A 20,652-nucleotide genomic window follows, 5' to 3' on the forward strand; every position below is an offset into this window, starting at 1 on the left:
GGGAATTTCAAGACGAGAGGGCATATGTTCAAGATGAAAAGAGAGATTTTAAAAAAAAAGACATGTGCGGCATTTTTGAAGGGAATGTGTTTTACGTGTGTAATTAACTTGCCGAGGAAGTGATGGATGAGGGTATGTTTGCAACATTTAATGGACAATTTAATTCCAAACATGAATGGGAAATTCGGATTGTTAAAATAAATTTATTCATGCCTAGTACGTCAGTTATTTCCCAGAGGGCACTTAAGAGTCAACCACGGTATTATCCACCTGGAGTCTCCTGTGGGACAGAGCAGATGAATATGACAGTTTGCATCCCGAACTGGCATGAGTGAATCAGATGGGATTTTCCACACAACTGATTCAGGGCATCACGAGACTCTTCAATTCCAGGTGCTTATTGAACTCAAACTCCACCATCTGTCATGCCAGGACCTGAACTCATTGTCCCCAAAATATTACCTGGGTTTTGGATTAACAACACAGTAATAAAACTACAAGGGCATTATAACCACTCAGCGGGTACAGGAGGAGGCAGATGGGAATGGGTTAGTTTGGCAGTATGTTCAGCATGGATCGGTTGGACTGACAGGCCTGTTTTCATGTTGTATGAGTCTGATTGACGCTCTGGAGCAGGCGGCTGGTTGGGATTAAATGCGCATTGACATCATAATAGAACACCTGATGGGATATGTAATCCTGTTGGAGTCTCCGGAGGTTGTTTTGCTCAGTGATCCCTTCCCAAACACGGGACTGGTGAACGGCCTCTCCCCAGTGTTACTGGTTAAATGAGATTCCATTTCTGTGGTTAATTGAATCGCTTCCAGCAGTTCCCACATTGCCTTGCTTTCTCTGTGGTATCAGTGTCCTTTTTACAACCCAGGGTGAACGATCCTTTCAACTTGTGTCCACACAGATACAAATCCTGTTTTCCATATTGTTAATGTTTTTTTTATTCTTCCTCATTCACCCACAGGGTGTGATTATCACTGGTTAGGACAACATTTATTCTTCGCCCCTTGTTTGTTGCTGTCTGGCTCCACCACAAACCCGGGTGCGATCCCAGCATCGGGTGTCTGTCTGTGGGCAGTCTGCACATTCTCTGTGTGTTTGCGTTTTTATTTCTCCCTCTGACCAAAGATGTGCCAGTTACAGGGATCAACAATGGGAAATGCAGGCTTATGGGACAGGGAATACCGTGGGGTCTGGTGGGATGCGCTTTGGATGGACCGTGTGGACTGGAAGGGCCGATTAGACTGCTTCCCCACGCGGTGGAGATTCTTGAATTAAGGGTCAGCTCATGTTTTTCTGCTCCTGGAGTCTCTCGTAGGCAGGACTGGGTGAAGATGGTTCAATCCCCTGCATAAGGGACGTGAATGAATAGGATTGCAGGAAATTAAAGTCATGATCTCTGTTCCTGAGGTCAGGCTTGTATTTCATGTTTTAATCATCGAACGTAAACATCACCGTTTCCGTGTCCCAAGCCCCAAATATGACTAGTTTAAAATATCACCCCAAAACCACCTTCTCCTGGTTGAAGTCTTGACTGTGTGGAAGAAACTGATACTGAGCTGATGCGAGCAAATGTAGCTGCCACCGCCAGTGTCGGAAACACCGATCCAAACAGAAAAATCAGTTTTAAACCCATCACTACAAAGTTAAGGTCTCAACACGCTCCACTTGTGCCACTCAGATGTCTTAAAAAGATGCGCCAGAAATCGCTATGATAGTATCAACGGGGACAACCATTCCCTTGAGTGGGAGCACACTCAACCGAGGAATTTCTTGCACCTCTTTCCCATCACAGAAGGACAGGATGCTCACCTATTGCATCACTGGAGCCAGAGAGTAACTCCGCGCACACATTCCCACCCCCATTTTTGGTTGGATATGGGCGCCTGTGCCAATGTTAAGCTAAAATGCTATTGAAGCATACTTTTCGACAATATCCTGTACTGTCCCCCGAGTCTTTAATGTTTTGTCGAAATCGATCAATCTCATCCACATGCAGGCCAGACCAAGTCAGGATAGCAAATTCCATCCCGAAATAACATCATTGGAAATTTTTTTCAACAATTGTCAATGGGTATATAATAGTCATTAGATTCTTTCTTGCCATACCTGACCCGGTCCAAATCAACTCACTAAACATGTCGCCCAATTTCTAAGCATCCGTATCCCTCTGCTTCTCACTTACTCATGCATCTGTCCAGGCGCACCTGAAATGAATCTACCATGTCTGCCTCTACTACCTCTGCTGGAAACGCATTCCAGCACCTACCACCCTCTGTGTAAAATACTTTCCACGTCTATCTCCCTTAAAAGTTTCACCTCTCTCATTGAATGCATGACCTCTCATTATTGAAGCCCTCATCTTGGGAAAAAGCTTATCTCTATCCATCCTGTCTGTACCCATCATGATATTGTAGACCTCAATCAGATCCCCTCAATCTCGTTTTTGCCTAATGAAAGCAGAAGTAATCGACTCAACCTCTCTTCAGAGCTTGCATCTTCCATACCAGGCAACATCAGCGTAAACCTTCTCCGCATTCTCTCCTAAATGTCCACATAATTTTGGTACTTTAGCGACCAGAACTGCACAGAGTATTCTAAACGCGGCCGAAACAAACTCTTGTACAATTTTAGCAGGGCTTGCCTGCTCTTATACTCAATGCCCTATCCGGTGAAGGCAAGCATGCCATATGCCTTCTTGACCACTCTATCCACCTGTGCAGTCACCTTCAGGGTACAAAGGACCTGAACTCCCAGATCTCTCTTCTCATCAAGTTTACCCAAGCTCTTCCATTTACTGTATACTTGGCTCTGGAATTAGACTTCCCTAAATCATCACCTCACATTTGCTTGGATGGAACACCATTTGCCACTTCTCTGCTCAACTCTTCTGTCTATCTATATTCCCCTTCATTCTTTGACTGTCCTCTATGTTTTCTGGCTTCTCCACCAATCTTTGTGTCATCTGCAAATGTAGTGGCGAGATACTGGGCTAGCAACCCTTGGAGTTGTTCATCCCATGCAGAAAGGAACCATGTTTGGATGCTTTTTCCCAGTGAAGTACCACTGTTTCCTGATGTAGATCAATAATTCAAACTTTTTTATTAGAAGTCATGATTTAGAAGTTTACTGACGATACATAGTCGTGTGGTTGACTCTGATGAATAATGTCAGGGACCGCAGGGATGTATACATCATGTTGAAAGGCAAAATGGTGAATGGAATTGAATCCAGACCAATGAGTGGTGGTGAATTTGGGGAGTTGTAACAATAACAGTGAGGATTCTGATTGGTGAACAGGAACAAAGAGATCTTGGAATGGGCATTCACAGATCCCTGAAGACAGGGACAGGGAGATCAGTTGTTCGAGAGGGTTTTGGATATTTTCGATTGTTGACCACAGACTGAGGATGATATTCGATCTTAAGCAACCGCCAGTTGAGGAAACAACTAAAGGAACGAGCACAAGTCTGGTCCATGCAATAATCTATTTTTTTAAACATTGAAAGATGAAAGATAGAGGGCTGAAGTATAAATCTTTGCCCATCAAACTACTTCACCACTCAATGAATTTACCACTGATTCCTCTCCAAGTCATGCTGGTATGAGCCTTGGACGGTAATTTGCAAATGGTGAAGGTTCAGTGCATCTTCAAACTTGTCCTTATGGTCGGTACAGTTTTTGAGCTTTGAAGGTTCTGTCAACAAAGCCTCGATAACTAACTCCAGTGAATCTTCTATGTGGTGCACTCTGCTTCAATTGTGCCTTAACAGTTAAGGGAATAAATAGCCAGGTGTTGAACAATATACAGTTAAGTGACTGCATTGTCGTGGAGGGTGTTCAGTTCCTTCAGTGGTGTTGAAGCTGCACCCACCTCGGCAAATGGAGAGAGTTCTGCTAAACATCTAATTTGTGCGTTGCGGACGATGTAGGCTTCACGGAGACAAGAGTTGAGTTAATAATCAAACAAAGTTGACCCACGGACAGGTTTTTGTCGTCAACTTCTTTATATGGGCGGTCAGGTTCCATTTTTCCTAAATACTAGCTCCGAGGACGACTACACGGAGGAATTCAGTAACATTGAAGCCATTGAATGTCAATCGAACATGATTAGATTCTGATTTGTCAGAGATATCTCTGCTGTATTTAGTCCTTCTGGGGGTCAATCCGATTCTAATCGCTTTCTGATTTCAAGTTTCAATTCCCGTCTGCGCCTGAAATTTCAACCCGTTTCCTCGCTGAAATTTCTCCACCTGTCTTAATAATATGTAAGGATGCTGGAAGTGACAGCGCAGACTTACTAACATGTTGCTAACTCTGAATACAGTAGAACTTCGTGGAATGACTGGTTAGGCTGGGATTATTCTCCTTCAAACAAAGGAGGAGGAGGGGAAATTTATAATTACATAGTAACAATTATAAATGTTCAATAGTCGTAGGATCTTGACAGGGTAGATACGAGCATTTGGCTTGCCCTATGCTCTGAAGAGAGCACAAGAGGACATAATCTCAGAATTAGATATTGCCCATTTAATTCAGAAATGAGGAGTAAGTTCTTTGCTCAGGGGTCTAAGAAACTGTGGCATTTTCCAGTAACCGCTGTTGAGACTGTGTGGTTGGGTATTTTCAAACTGTGCCAGATAGTTAATCAGAAAGATGATGCAACTTTTCGAGCTAAATGAGCAGAAAGGAATTCAAGATTATCAGACCAACTATGTGAAGAATCACACAACACTAGGTTATAGTCCAACAGGTTTAATTGGAAGCACATTAGCTTTCGGAGCGACACTCCATCAGGTGATAGTCAGGTGACTATCACCTGATGAAGGAGCATCGCTCAGAAAGCTAGAGCTTCCACGTAAACCTGCTGGACTCTAACCTCGTGTTGTGTGATATTTTACTTAGTTCAACACCGGCATCTCCAAATCAGATCAACCATGAGTTCGTTGAATGGTTGAGCAGACTCCTTGGGCTGAATAGCATACTTCCACTTTGTTTAACATTTCATCTAACGCCTTATTTTATTCATAAGTTCAAAATTGTGAGGGGATGGGATGAAGTGACAGGAAAAGTTTATTAAACAGATCAGACAGATTATGAACAAAGCTCATAAACACAGGAAAAAGAAATGTGCTGTGACCTGGGGCAACAAATGACACTGGGCCCAGCACAGGTGGCTGTGTACAGAAGCTGTGATTGCTGAAGGAAGTTGCTAAATCTTATACAGTTGGCACGCTCACAGTCAGTGATCACGTTGGATGATGGATCGTTGCATGATTCACACACAGCAGAAATTGGTGAAGAATGAAAGGTTCGTTTCATTGGAGAAATTTTCTGCGGTTCCAATTCCGAGTGACTGTTTGAAATACTGATCAGATCTTTGTGTGAAGTGTTAGGTTAAAATACTCATGAACAACCCCACTGGATAAACTTGTGCCCCCAATCTCTTGTTTTCTTTTTCTCTTTCTTTCGATGGGAATTCATAGAAAGACAAGATGGAGTGTAGGACGGAAAGAAAAATGTGTTCCTTCTCATTACACCAATTTCGTCTACAATTGAATAGAATGACTGCTCTCACTCTTCATTTCGACTTTAATGTGGTGTCGATTATTCCTGAATCTCTCGTGCAGTGAAGGTCAAGAACAAGTTTCTCGATCCAGTGTATACCAGAGGTGTGATGTGCAAAGAAAAACTGCGAGTGCGGCGCGTAAAGTTAGCAACCAGAGTATGACTCGAACCCGTGAATGTGGAGTACAGCGGTGTAATATCCCACCACCATAATCTCTCGGTCTCCTCTGCACATTTTGTAGAGGGGTGACATGTGACCTCATCAGGTTACATGTAGTGAAAGTCATTGATGAGAAAGTTCCAGAGCGGAATCGAATCCACGCCATTGTGTTTCTGCTTTCACTAGAATTATAATAATAGAAAATTCCAATAAATAGTCATGCTGGTCAGAATGAATTGCTGTCATTGATACATACTGAGTCAGAACTGAGTCAGAATGAAACAGGACAAGAATTTTCCGTCATATTTACACCTACATTTGGCACATAATTTTTTCAGTCACTTTCTCTCTCACGTGAAGAAGCAGCCATGGTAATTGAAATAAAGGTGATGTTGTCGCTCAATGTCCTTTCTCGTATGTCTGAACCTGAATTGGATTAAATCGCAAGAAAAGCTGATTTGTTCGTTTCATTTTAATTTTGCTGCAAACTCACAATGTTTATTGTAATAATTAGAAGTGAATTGGATATATCTCATTGGAACGATTAATGTTGTATTCAAATTTGCTCTGACTTTATTTCAGCTTAAGGAAAATACTGCTTAGAAAAACAGAGGGTTAAAGTACAAAAGAAAACCCACCAGTTTTGTTGCTCGTTCCTTTGGCAGATTCACTGAGTATTAAATGGACCAAACATCATGGTGTTTGTTCTCACATCCTTAACGCATGTGATGAAAGCAGGAAGTCGATCTACAAGCAACTGGTCACTTCCTATTCATTATGTAATATCTTCCGTTCACAATAAATAGAACTCCACTCAGTTCCATTTACAATGCTTTAGGTGAACATTATGCCAAATCTTTAAAAACGCAGAGTTTTGGAACCGAATCTTCTTCAGCTGCACACATTAAAGAAATTTCTTTACATTTAATGTCAATCAACTTAGACATTGTTTCCCCGTAACTTCCGACCGACTACACCCCACCTCTGCATCTTTACCGAGCCACACGCTGTCTCTCTCCTTGTGAAATTTATTCCTTGTATGTCATCAAATGTGCCTTTCCAAATATTTTGAAAAACAGATTCTCGGAGTGACAGCGATTCTGTTCTCATCATTTCTTTGTCCTTCAAAGGTTTTATCAAAGGTATTGAATGCCTGACATCTAGATGTTTACTTACTTAAAAGTGGGAATTTTCCTCCTATTTACTCTGTCCAAACATTTCATAACCTGAAAAAACCCCATTAAGTGTTCCTTGGTTCAGGGATAACTCTTCTCAATTTTCTAAGAGCACAAGTGAATAAAATCTCATCCTCAGTACACCCCCATCAGCATCTTCTCTAATGGCTTTACGCCCCAGTAAACACCGTCATTATCTATTCATAGAATCACAGAATCCTACAGTGCAGAAAGAGCATTTCAGTCAATCGAACCGGTGTTGACTCTCTGAAGAGCATCTCACTCAGACCTAGTTCCCCTTCCCATTTCCTTATACTTCACCTGAAGAAGGGGAATCCCTCCCCCTTTTGATTTCAAATAAACCTGTTGGAGTATAACCTAACGTCCTGTGACTTCTGACCTTATCCCCGCGTTACCCATGGCTAATTCACCTAACTTACTAAATTCACTCCCTGGACACGAAAGGGAAATTTAACTTTGCAAATCAACCTAACCCTCCCTCTGAACAGCAGTGCGAATTACTGAAACAATGTTCCATCAACTGAGCAAGTGCTGTATCATTTTTTCATGGTTTTATAACCTGGTAAAACTGATCAAAACAAATGAACCCAAATTCAATGTATCGAAACGCTACTCTGTCTTTTACAATTTTATTCGTGCTGTGGGAAATGTTTCTGCACTCATACTTGAATGCGTTTATGTTGTTTCTTCCTCAGCTTCCTGTTTCTAGTAAATCCTTCAATCCGGAACAAGTCTGTCAAATGCTATTCATTCCAACACAGTCACAAGGTGAAGTTTGCAGAAGTCACGTGTTTGGCCGTTCACTGAAACTCTGCCTCCCTGAGAGCTGCAGCCCTTTCCCACACTGATTCAGGCAGCACTGTCCTTCGTGTGATATGCCCCATCGAGAATGGAAGGACAGGTATCAATACTCGCACTTGGGAATGGAGTGACAGTTTTAAAACGCTTATACTGTCCCCAGCGGAAAATTGAGCCCTGTGACAGGCGGGGATACTAACCATTATACCACAGAGAACAAGAATGTCAAAGGAGGCCCTTAAACCCAATGTGGCCACACTTGTCAAAAACAACTGCCTAATGAACTGAATCCCATTTCAGAATGCTTACCCCACAGCCTTATATGTCTTGGCATCACAAGCTCACATCTGAATATTTATTCAGGTTATAAGTGTTTCTGCCACTCTGCAAAATGCAGACAGTGTATTCCAAATTCCAACCACCCGCTGGCTGATAAAGCTTTTTCTCACATCTTCAAAAACCTTTCTGTCTTTCTCCTTAAGTCTCTGGCCCCTGCTGATCGATCCCTCCATCAACGGGAAACTCGTTCAGTCAACCCTGTCCATGCCCTAACTCAATCATGTCTTGTTTACATCTCCTTTGCACTGAGACAAACACTCCACTCTGTCCTGTCTTTCTTCACAACTGAAACTCTTCAGCCCAAACAATATCCCGGTAAATAACTCCTGCAACTTTTTCAGTGTGATCACATCCCGACTATAATGTGACTTGCAAAGCTGCACACAACGCTCTTGCTTGATCCTAATGAGTATTTGTTTTAAAATTTCTGGATTAGTATGAGGGCGATTCTGGCTGAGCAGTTTTTATTACACATTCCACATTCCCCAGAGGGCAGTTGATACTCAACCATATTGCTGTGAGTCTGAAGTCACATGCAGCCCAGACCAAGTAAGGATAGCAAATTCCATCCCGAAATGACATCAGTGAAATAGATTTTTTTTCAATAATTGTCAATGGATCTATAGTAGTCATTAGATTCTTCCTTGCAGATATGTTTTGAATGCAAATTTGACGATCATGGCATAGTGGGATACAAGCCCCGGTACCCAGACAATTACCTCGGTCTCTGGATTATCGGTCCTATGAAATTATCACAAGACCAACGCGGAAAGCCATAAAAGCTGATCTTTTCCAACAAAATGTCTTTTCACCAAAACTGCCCTGGGGATTTTCCATGAGCCTGACGCTCCAATTGTCTCTGGCCTATGTCAGTAAAAGCTGCTACATGGGGATTGATTTCACAACCGCGGTATCCAAATGGATCGATTTGTTTGAAGGCCCCGATGGTGGGATTGGGGCACGTTCACCCAATAACAGTGACCGCAGCAGCAGCACAGACAGAACAGTATGAATGTGAAAGAGAGTGATAGATTGGGCATTGCCTCAGAGAAATGGGAGGAGGGACGGAAAGGAGGTTTAATAATCGTGGGAAGGACCGGAATCTCTGACAACGGGTGTGTTTGAATCCTGATATATGAAACGCAGAGATGTGAGAGAGCGGAATTTGAAGGTAAAACAATTAATTTCTGAGCATGTGTCACAAAAAGGACAACGGAGAGAATACTAAGTGCCGTGATTTGGTTTCAAATCGAGGTTGCTGTGGTCACAATGCAAAATACCGACAACAACGATCACAGCAACCACAGAACAGGATGCTTGCAAGCAGCAATAAGTATACTAGCAGAGGAAATGTTCGGAAGAACAGCAAATACCCAATATCAGTACTCAGCGAACAGTGATATATATGTGGGAACTGTGAATGAGCTGAATCTTTCAGTTCGGTTTCCTCAGAGGCTGTGGAGATCCCTTGTAAGAGAATGTTGAAAACTGAGATTAATAGATTTCGACAAGCATCAAAGACTTGGGGGACAGTACAGGATATTGTTGAAATGTATGCTTCAATAGGAGTTTAGCATAACATCGGCACAGCCGCCCAGATCCAACCGGAAATGGGGATGAGAATGAGTGCGTGGAGTTACTCTCTGTCTCCAGTGATGCAATTGGTGAGCGTGCGTCCTTCTGCGATGGTATAGAGGCGCAAGAAATTCCTCGGTTGAGTGTGCTCCTGCTCAAGGGAATGGTTGTCCCCGTTTATACTATCATAGCGATTTCCGGTGCATCTTTCTAAGACAGCTGAGTGGCACAAGTGGAGCGTGTTGAGCCCTTAAAAACGCATACACACAGAGAATGTGTGGACTGCCCACAGACAGACACCCGAGGCTGGGATCACACCCGGGTTTGTGGTGTAGCCAGACAGAAACGAACGAGGGGCGAAGAATAAATGTTGTCCTGACCAGTCATACTCACACCCCGTGGGTGAATGAGGAAGAATGAAAACAAATTCTCAACATGGAAAACAGGATTTGTATCTGTGTTGACACAATTTGAAAGGATCGTTCACCCTGTGTAGAAAAAAGGACACAGATACCACAGAGAAAGTAGGGCAATATCGGAACTTCTGGAAGAGATTAAATTAACCACAGAGATGGAATCTCATTTAATCAGTAACACTGGAGCGAGACCGTTCACCAGTCCCGTGTGTGGGAAGGGATCACTGAGCAAAATAATTCCGGAGACTCCAGCAGGATTACATATCCCATCAGGAGATCGATTATGCTGTCAATGCGCCTTTAATCCCAACCAGCTTCCTGCTCCATAGCTTTAGTCAGAGTCAGACAACATGAAAACAGGACTGTCAGTCCAACCGATCCATGCTGAACATACTGCCAAACTAACCTATTCCCGTCTGCCTCCTCCTGTACCCGCTGAGTGGTGATAATGCCCTTGTTGTTTTATTAATGTGTTGTTAATCCAAAACCCAGGTAATATTTTGGGGACAAAGAGTTCAGGTCCTGACATGGCAGTTAGTGGAGTTTGAATTCAATAAGCACCTGGAATTGAAGAGTCTCTTGATGACCTGAATCAGTTGTGTGGAAAATCCTTTTGATTCACTCATGCCAGTTCGGGAAGCAAACTGCCCTATTCATCTGCTCTGTCCCACAGGAGACTCCAGATGGATAATACCGTGGTTGACTCTTAAATGCCCTCTGGGCAATAACTGATGTACTAGGCATGAATAAATTTATTTTAAAAATCCCACTTTCCCATTCATGTTTGGAATCAATTGTCCATTAAATGTTGCAAACATACCCTCATCCATCACTTCCTCAGCAAGTTAATTACACACGTAAAATACGGTATCTAAACATGTCTTTTTAAAAAAAAAACTCTCTCTTTTCATCTTAAACATATGCCCTCTCGTCTTGCAATCCCCCTCCTGGGAAAAGGCCGCTATCGTTAACTCTAACTTGCCTCTCAATAATTCATAAACTTCTGTCAGGTCACCGTACAAACCCCTAACCACGAGTGAAAACAGTCTCAACTAGGAGAAAGTGAGAACTGCAGATGAGAGATCAGAGTCGAGAGTGTTGTGCTGGGAAAGCACATCAGGTAAGGCAGCATCCGGGGAGCAGGAGAATCAATGTTTTTTTTCACGCAAGTGTCGTTCATCAGGCTTTTCCCCGAAACGTCGATTCTCCTGCTCCTCAAGTACCCCAATATCCAGTACCCCAAACTCGAATCTGAAAATAGTCTCAGCCTATCCAGCCTTGCATTATAACTCAAAACTTCCACAGGCAACAAACGTTTTGTGAACCTATTCCAGCTGAATAATATCATTCCCACAACTGGGCGACCAGAACTGGACATAATATTCGAGAGGAGGCCTCATCAATGTCCTGCAAAACATAACGTCCCAACTACTATACACAAAGGAATGAGCAATGAAGGGAAGTATGTGAAATGCCTTTGAATCATCTTGTCTGTTGGTAATGCAAATTACAAGGAATTATGAACCTGCACACCGAGCTTCCCTGTTCTCCAACATACGCAAAGCCACACGTATTGTTGTACCAAAATGTAATACCTTTCATTTATCCAGATTGAACTCCATGTTGCATTTTTCAGTACAACGACTCATTGGATTAAGATCCTTTCGAAACTTTGATAATCTTCCTCACTGTCTACAATACTGGTATCGCCTGCAAACCTAAGCAGCATGCCTGCAGTGAGTTCCACTGTTTTCTCATATAGATCAATGATTTATATTTACTTGTAGTTGCCGTGATTTAGCAGTGTGCAGATCACACAACAGTTCATCATGCAATTAACCATGAGGAAGAAAGCCGCAGACTGCTGGGAGATATTAAACAATTGGAAATAAAAATGGTGAAACCAATTCATTCCAGGGAACTGGGTGATAGTGAAGCAAAATTAAACTTCAAACCAGCTGCCCACGCTCCAGTTGTGGCACTCAGCTGTCTCAGCAAGATGCACCGTAGATTGCTGTTATTATAAACGGGAACAAATTTTCCCTTCTGTCCCGCCTTTGACCAGAAGCATTCCCAACCTCGGAATTGCTTGCGACTCTAAACCATCATAGAAACACCGTGCATTCTCCGGTTGAGTCACTTGAGCCATCGAGTCTCTCTGCAACTTCATTCCCATCTTGATTTCAAGTTGGTTATTCGCGACTGCACCACTCAGTCCCTCTGATTCTGGGGCGAGGAACAGGGACCATGTGGCAGCAGTGGTTACTGCCTTGTGTGGGGAAACTCGAGAAGTAACCGATGGTAAACTGCATTGCTATTGAAGTATATATTTCAACAAAAGCTTGGTAAAAACAATGACTGCAGATGCTGGAAACCAGATTCTGGATTAGTGGTGCTGGGAGAGCACAGCAGTTCAGGCAGTATCTGAGGAGCAGTAAAATTGACGTTTCGGGCAAAAGCTCTTTGTCAAGAATACAGGCAGAGAGTCTGAAGGGTGGAGAGATAAGTGAGAGGAGGGTGGGGGTGGGGAGAAAGTAGCATAGCGTACAATAGTAAAATGGGGGAGGGGATGAAGGTGATTGGTCGGGGTGGGGAGGGTGGAATGGATAGGTGGAATAGAAGATAGGCAGGTAGGACAAGTCAGGACAAGTCATGGGGACAGTGCTGAGCTGGAAGTTTAGAAATGGGGTGAGGTGGGGGAAGGGGAAATGAGGAAACTGTTGAAGTCCAGATTGATGCCCTGGTGTTGAAGTGTTCCGTGGTGGAAGATGAGGCGTTTTTCCTCCAGGTGTCTGGTGGTGAGGGAGCTGCAGTGAAGGAGGCCCAGGACCTCCATGTCCTCGGCAGAGTGGGAGGGAAAGTTGAAATGTTGGGCCACAGGTCTGCGTGGTTGATTGGTGCGGGTTTTCCGGAGATGTTCCCTAAAGCGCTCTGCTTGGAGGCGCCCAGTCTCCCCAATGTACAGGAGACTGCACCGGGAGAAACGGATATAATAAATGATATTGGTGGATGTGCAAGTTATATAAGCTGCACTGATATTGTGCATTTGCTGCTCTGCCTAACATTACTTATGATACTGTACTTATTGCGAGCGCTTAGTGCGTGTTAGTGGGCTGCCGTGATCGTACAGTGGTTAGTACTCTGCGTTGTGGCCGCAGCAACCTCGGTTCAAATCCGAGTCGCGGCAGTAATTGCTCTATATGACCCAGTCTTTTGTGAAACACAAAGGAATCAGTTGTTTTAAAGTTTTGATTTTCTCCAAGGTGATTTTTTTTTCCTTCAAGCTCTGCTCGCTCACATCTCTGTGTTTCATATGTCAGAATTCAAATCCACCCGTTCTCAGAGATTTATTCCCTCCTACGATCACTAACCGAACTTTCCATCCCATAACCCCCATTTCATTAATTTGGAGATGGCGTTGTTGGACTATGGAGTACGAAGATATAAATGACCCAACACCAGGTTATGGTCTTACAGGTTTAATTGAAGCACTAGCTTTCAGAGAGCCGCTCTTTCATCATGTGTTTGCGGAGTCTTTTCCCATTTCACTAAGGCATTGTAAAGTCTAATACAGACTCTCACATTGATACCGATCAGTCTGTGTGGCTGGGGTCACTGTTGCTGGGTGAACGTGCCCCAACCCCACCATCGGGACCTGCGGACCATTTGATCCATTTGGTTACCACTGTTGTGAGATCAATACTCATGGAGCAGCTTTTACTGATATGGACCCGATATTATTGGAGGGGGGGGGGGGGTCAAGCTCAGGAAAATGGCACAGAACAGTATCGGGGAAAAGAGACTTAATTGGATAAGATCAGTTTCACTGCTTTTCTGCAATGGCCGAGCGCTATTACCACTGAACATTGAACTGTTAATTCAGACACCAGGGACCTGGGTTTGACTCTGACCATGCTAGGTGGTAGAATTGGGATTCAATAAATATCAGGAATTACGATCTAACAACTCCTATATATCCATGTTCAATTGTTGAAAAAAAACATCTGACGTCATTTAAGGAATGTAACAGCCATTCTTACCTGCTCGGGCCTCCATGTGACTCCAGACTCACTACAATATGGTTAAGTTTCAACTATCCGCTGTGCAATTAGGGGTACCAATCAATACTGCCGAGTCAGCGACGCCCTCATACTGTAACAGAATAGAAAAAAAGTTCATTCGGCCCTAGCTAGATTACAGTGTGCAGTTCTGCAATTCAGAGTACTGCATGGATGTGATCGCACTGGGAACGTTGCAGTAGAGATTCACTGGGATATTGTCTGGGCTGAAGAGTTTCAGTTGTGAGGAGAGATTGGACAGACTGGGGTTGTTTGTCACCGAGCAGAGGAGATTGGAGAAGACATGACTGAGATGTACTAAATACTGAGGGATATGGATAGGATAGACTGAAAGAAGCTTTTGTTATTGATGGAGGGATCGAACACTGGGGCCAAAAGATTTCGGGAAAAGGCAGAAAGGTTTGAGTAGATTTGCGGAAATGGTCAGAGAGGCAGAAATCATTCTAACCTGAAAGAAAATCGAGATGTTAAATTGTGATGCCAAAACATGTAAAATTATGGGCTAAACGATGGAAAACTTGATTCAGGTCGTTAAGCAGTTGTGTTTGACAAGTGCTGCCACAACAGGCTGAAGGGCCTCCTTCAATGTTGTCATCCTCCACAGTATCGTGGTTAGTGTCCCCGCCTGTCACAGGGCTCAATACTCCGCTGGGGGCATCGTAAAAGTTTTAAACCTGTCGCTCTGTTCCCCAGTGAAGGTTATTAATGCCTGGCCTTCCATTCTCGATGGGACATGTCATAGGAAGGACAGTGCTGTCTGAATCAGCTGGGGAAGGACTGCAGCTCCTGGAGAGATCGAGTGTCATGAAAGTGCAAACACGTAACTTCTGCAAACTGCACATTGTGTTTGTGTTGTAATGAAAACCATTATATAGAGTTGTTCCTGACTGATATGTTTATTTAAATGGGGAATCTGAGGAAGAAAACAAAGTAAACCCATTCAGATCTGCGTGCAGAAACATTTCCAGCAGCTTTGTGTACAATGAGGTTGTCCAGCATAGAACCGCGTTTGGATGCATTGAATTCGAGTTGGTGGGCGCGGCTTGCTTTCACTAGGTGGAGTTACCAGTGTGTAAAGCCATTACACATGATTCAAATAGTGTTCAATGTGATGGTACATTTGCTTAGTGGTTCTCACTGCTCTTAAGTCTGTAGGTTAGTTGGATTGGCCATGTTAAATTGCGCTCATGTGTCCAGGGAGTGAATTCAGACAGTTAAGTGAATTAGCCATGGGTAACGCAGTGATAAGGTCAGCAGTCACACGATGCCAGGTTTTATTCCAGCAGGTTTATTTGTAATCACAAGCCAGAGGCCTGGAGGGATTGAGATGGGAGCTATGTCTGGTTGAGATGCTGTTCAGAGTCTCCCTACAGACTTGATTGTCTGAACTGTACTTCCTGCCTTGTAGGGAATATGTGACTCTATCAGAGAGGACACTGCCAGCGTTTACTGGGCTGCTCAGACATTGGAGACGATGCTGACGGCGTTTAGTGGGGATGGAATTTTATTTATTTGTGTGTTGGAAAATTTGACACTGAACCAAGGAAAACCGAATGGAAGTTTTCCGGAGTATATGAGGTTTGGAGTCAGTAAATATGTGGTAAATTCACTCTTTCAAGTTCATAAATTTCTGAAAGTCAAGATTTTAAAACCATCGAAGTAGGACTAATAAATGATGGGAGCAGAATTTCTGTCACTCAGACAATCCGTTTCCAAAATATTTGGAAAAGCACATTTAGAGACACAGAAGCAGTGAGTTTCACCAGGAGAGAGACAGCCTGTGGCCAGGTAAAAGTGTAAAGGAGGGTGTAGGGGGTAGAAGGTGTGAGGAAACAATGTCTTATTTGGACGACTTCAGATGCAAATAAATATCGGAAACGAATGCAGCTGAGTAAGATTCAGCAAAAAAAAACTCAGTTTTGAAAGATTTATATTAATATACCACATGAAGCACTATAAATGGAACTGAGCAGATTTTGTATATTGTCAAGGAAAGCTATTCCATAATGAATAGGAAGTGACCCGTCTCTTGGAGACCCATTTCCTGCTTTAATCCCATGCCTTAAAGATGGGAGGACGATCGCCATGATATTGGGTTCATTTGATACCCACTGAAGTCAGCCAAAGTAACTGAGCATCAAAACTGGCATCTTGTTTTGTAGTTCAACCTTCTGTTTTTCTCATCAGTATTTTCTTTAAGCTGAAATAAATTCGGAGCAAAATTGAACACAACATTAAACGTTCCAATCATATAAATCCAATTCACTTCCGATCATTGGAATGAACAGAGTGAAGTTACAGCAAAATTAATAAAATGAAACGAACAAAACTGCATTTCCGGGAATTTTACCCAGTTCAGGTTCAGCCATATGAGAAAGACCATCGAGCTAAAACATCACCTTCACTTCTCTCTCCGTATATACTTCTTCACGTGAGAGAGAAACTATCTGAAAAAATTATGCGTCAAGATTAAATGTGCGTGTGAATGTGACGGGAATTTCATGTTTGCTGGTTCATTCTGAGACAGTTCCGACTCGAAATAAATCAAGGACAAGGTATTCCTTCCAAGGACGTGGTCAATTGCTTGTATTTTGCTGGTATTATTATTCCACTGAAAGCAGAAACATAATGGCGTGGATTCGATTCGGCTCAGGGAATTTCTTATCCCCTAGGTGCACCAAATGTGATCTTGACGGGGTCACATGTGAGCCCCTTTGCAATGGGCTGAAGTCTCCCAGGGGTTCAGGCGACGGGTTGCTCTTCCATTGCTCATGTGTGGAGTTGAATCCTTCTCTGGCTGTTATTTCCATCATAAGCAGCTCTTGTTTTCCTTTGTGCCTCGCATCTTTAGGATACTTTGGGTGGAGAATCTTGCTCTTGCCCTTCATTGCAACGGAGATTTGTGATAAATCGATATCTCATCAAAGTCGAAGTAAAGCAATTTGATTCTGTTGAAAGTTACATTGGGATACTGAAAAGGAGTGCAAACGTTTCCTTCCTCCTTTCATTCCATCTTGACTTTCTATGAATTTACATCGAATGAAAGGGGAACAAATAAGGAGAGATCGGGTGCAATATTTTATCCAATGGCATTGTGAATTTTAATGTAATACTCCACACAAAGTTCTGATCAGTATTTTAAACAGTCAATTGAATTGGAAGCGCAGAAAACTTTTCCAATTAAACGACTCTTTCATTCTTTCACAAATTTTTGCTGTGTGAATCATACCATGATCCAGCATCCAGCGTGGTCACCAAGTTGGCAACAATATTATATCCACCAATTTTCTTTAGCAATCACAACATCTGCACATACCCATCTGCGGTGTGTCCAGTGTCATTTGTTGTATCCAGGCCACAGCACATTTCCTGTTCATGACCTTATGAGCGTAGTTCCTGATCTGTCTGATCAGTTTGAGAAACCTTTTCTATCATTCATCCCATCCCCTCAGAATTCAAAAGGTATCAATAAAATAAGACGTTAGACCAAATGATGTAGGATTGGAAGTCGGCCATTCAGCCCACCATTCAACGAGTCTGCTCCACCATTCAACGAACTCATGGCTGATCTGATAAGCCTCAACTCCATTCTCCAGCATTGCCACGACAAAGCTTCATCATCTTTCTGGTTAAATATCTGTCTGGCATAGTTTGAAAATACACAACACCTCAGCCTCAATAACAATTTCGGCAAGGAGTTCCACCGATTCACTGGCTCCTGAGCAAAGAAATTACTCCTCATTTTTGAATTAGGTAATATCTAATTCTGAGTTCATGTCCTCTGGTGCTCTCCTCATACCAGAGGGTGAACCACCTGCCCGTAACTACCCTGTCAAGATCCCATGAATATTGAACGTTTATAAATATTATTATGTGATTATAGAGCTCCCCTCCCTCTCCTTTGTTTCAAGGAGAATAATCCCAGCCTAACCAATCATTCCACGAAGCTCCATTTTCTCCAGTGTTGACAACATGTTCATTAATCTCTGCTGTCCCCTGCAGCATCCTTACATATTATTACAGCAGGAGGAGACATTTATGCGAAGAAACGGTTGAAATTTCAAGCACAGATGGGAATTGGAACTTGAAATCAGACAGCGAATGGAATCAAATTGGTCAACACAAGGAGGAAATAGAATAATGATCACTCTGACAAACGAGAATTTAATCATATCTCATTGACATTCAATAACTTTACTGTAAACAAATTACCCCGTGTAATCGTCCACAGAGCTATTATTTCAGGGGAAAAGCTTATCGAAACTGGCTACATAAATACTTTGACAACAATAACATGTTCTTGAGACATTTTTTGATTATAAACTCAACTCATTGTTCTGTGAATCCTACATCGTTTGCAAGGCACAAAAGAGACATGGAATGTAACTCTCTCCATTTACCTAGATGGGTATAACTTCAATAACACTTAAGGAACTGGACACCGTCCACGACAATGCAGTCACTTGAGTGTACCCTCTTCAACACCTGCAATATTCCTTCCCTTCACCGCTAAGGCACAATTGCAGCAGATTGCACCACTATAAGATGCACTGGAGTAAGTCATTCGGGCATTTTGACAACCTTCAAAGCTCAACAGCTATACTGACTATATAACAAGGTTGGAAGATGCAACGAAACGCCACCATTTTCAAGTTCCCCTCCAAGGTCCATAGCACCCTGACTTTGAATCGTATCAGTGAGAAACTCATTGGTGAAACGGTCTTGATGGGCAAAGTTGCATACTTCAGCCTTCCATCTTTTATCTTACAATTTTAAGAAAAATGTTGATTTATGCCGTGACCAGACTTGTGCTCAGTCCTTTAGCTGTTCCCTAAACTGGTGATTGCTAAAGTTCTGCTATCATCCACAGTCTGTGGTCAACAATAGAAAATATCTGAAAATCTTCTCAATCAACTGACTCCCCTCGTGATTAGAGTTGTGTTGGAGAAGTACAGCAGGTCCGGCAGCATCTGAGGAGCAGGAAAAATGGACGTTTCAGGCAAAAGCCCTTCATCAGGAATAAGACTGGGAGCACATGGGATGGAGAGACAAATGGGAAGGGGGTGGGGCTGGGGAGAAGGTAGCTGAGAGTGCTGTATGTCGATACAGGCGTGGGGTGAACATGATATGTCAGAGAAGTAGGTGGAGTGGACAGGTGGGAATCAAGATGCACGGGGGGACAAGTCAGGCGGATGGTGTTGAGCTGGAAGGTGGGAACTGGGGTAAGGTAGGGGAGGGGAAATGAGGCAACGGGTGAAGTCAAAATTGATGCCATGGGGTGGAAGAGTCCCGAGGCGGATGATAAGGCTTTCTTCCTCCAGTCATCGGGTCGTGAGGCAGTGGCGATACAGGACGCCCAGGACCTGCATGTCCTCGGGAGAGTGGGAGGGGGAGTTGAAATGTTTGGCCATGGGGCACTGGGGTTGATTCTTGCGGTTATCCTGGAGATATCCTCTGAAGTGTTGTGTGAGGACACATCTCCTCTCTCCAACTTAGAGGAGACCGCATCGGGAGGACCGGAACAAGAAATGGCATGTGTGGAAGTGCAGGAGAAACTTTGATGGATGTGGCAGCCACCATGAGAGCCTTGGACAGAGGTGAGGAGGTAGCTGTGGGTGCAGGTTTTGCAATTTCTGCAGTGACAGGGGAATTTATATTTCCCTCCCCAACCCTATCCACTTTTCACAAAGACTCTTTCCTCCACGACTACCTCGTCAAGTCCACGCCCTCCAAAAACCCACCCTCCCCTCATGGCACCTTCCCCTGCCACCACAGGAATTGCAAAACCTGCACCCTCATCTTCCCTCTCACATCCTTCCAAGGCTCCAATGAGCCTCCACATCCATCAAATATCCGTGTGCACTTCCACACATGTCATTTATTGCATCTGTTGCTCGCGATGCAGTCTCCTCTACATTGGGGCCAACAGACACATTCTCGGAGAGCCCTTCAGAGAACATTTCCAGGGAACCCGCAACATTCAACTCCAACGCCCCATGACCAAAAACATCAATAACCACGTCCCCCGACTCTTCCAAGGACATCCAGTTCCTGGGTCTCCTCCACCGCCATTCCCTCACCACCAGACGCCAGATCTTCCACCTCGGGACCCTCAACCCCAGGGCATCAACGTGGTCTTCACCAGTTTCCTCATCTCTCCACGTTCACCTTATCCGAGTTCCAACTTTCTAACTTGCCACCATCCTACTGACCTGTCCCACTTGTCTATCTTCCTTTCCACCTATCCGCTCCACCCTCTTCTCCGACCTATCACCTTTCACCCCATCTCTATCCACCTCTTGCACTCTCAGCTAAATCCTTCCCAGACCCAGTCCTCCCATTTATCGCTCCACCCACGAGGATCCCACTTTTTTTCCTGATGAAGGGCGTTTGCCTGAAACGTTATTTTTTTCTGCAACTCGGATGCTGCCTGACCTGCTGTGCTTCTTCAGCACCACTCTAATCTTGATTATGATTTCCAGCACCTGCAGTACGCACTTCCGTCCATC

At 43.5% G+C, this 20,652-nt stretch overlaps 1 non-coding gene across 1 annotated transcript; it reads left to right on the forward strand.

Annotated features, from left to right (window-relative positions):
• The first annotated feature begins 13,179 nt into the window (after positions 1-13,179).
• Positions 13,180-13,251, forward strand: trnah-gug (transfer RNA histidin (anticodon GUG)). Its single transcript has one exon. It is a non-coding gene; the product is annotated as a tRNA-His (tRNA).
• The last annotated feature ends 7,401 nt before the right edge of the window (positions 13,252-20,652 follow it).

This window comes from Chiloscyllium punctatum, chromosome 16 (genome assembly GCF_047496795.1).
Source record: "Chiloscyllium punctatum isolate Juve2018m chromosome 16, sChiPun1.3, whole genome shotgun sequence".
Taxonomy (NCBI): Eukaryota; Metazoa; Chordata; class Chondrichthyes; order Orectolobiformes; family Hemiscylliidae; genus Chiloscyllium; species Chiloscyllium punctatum.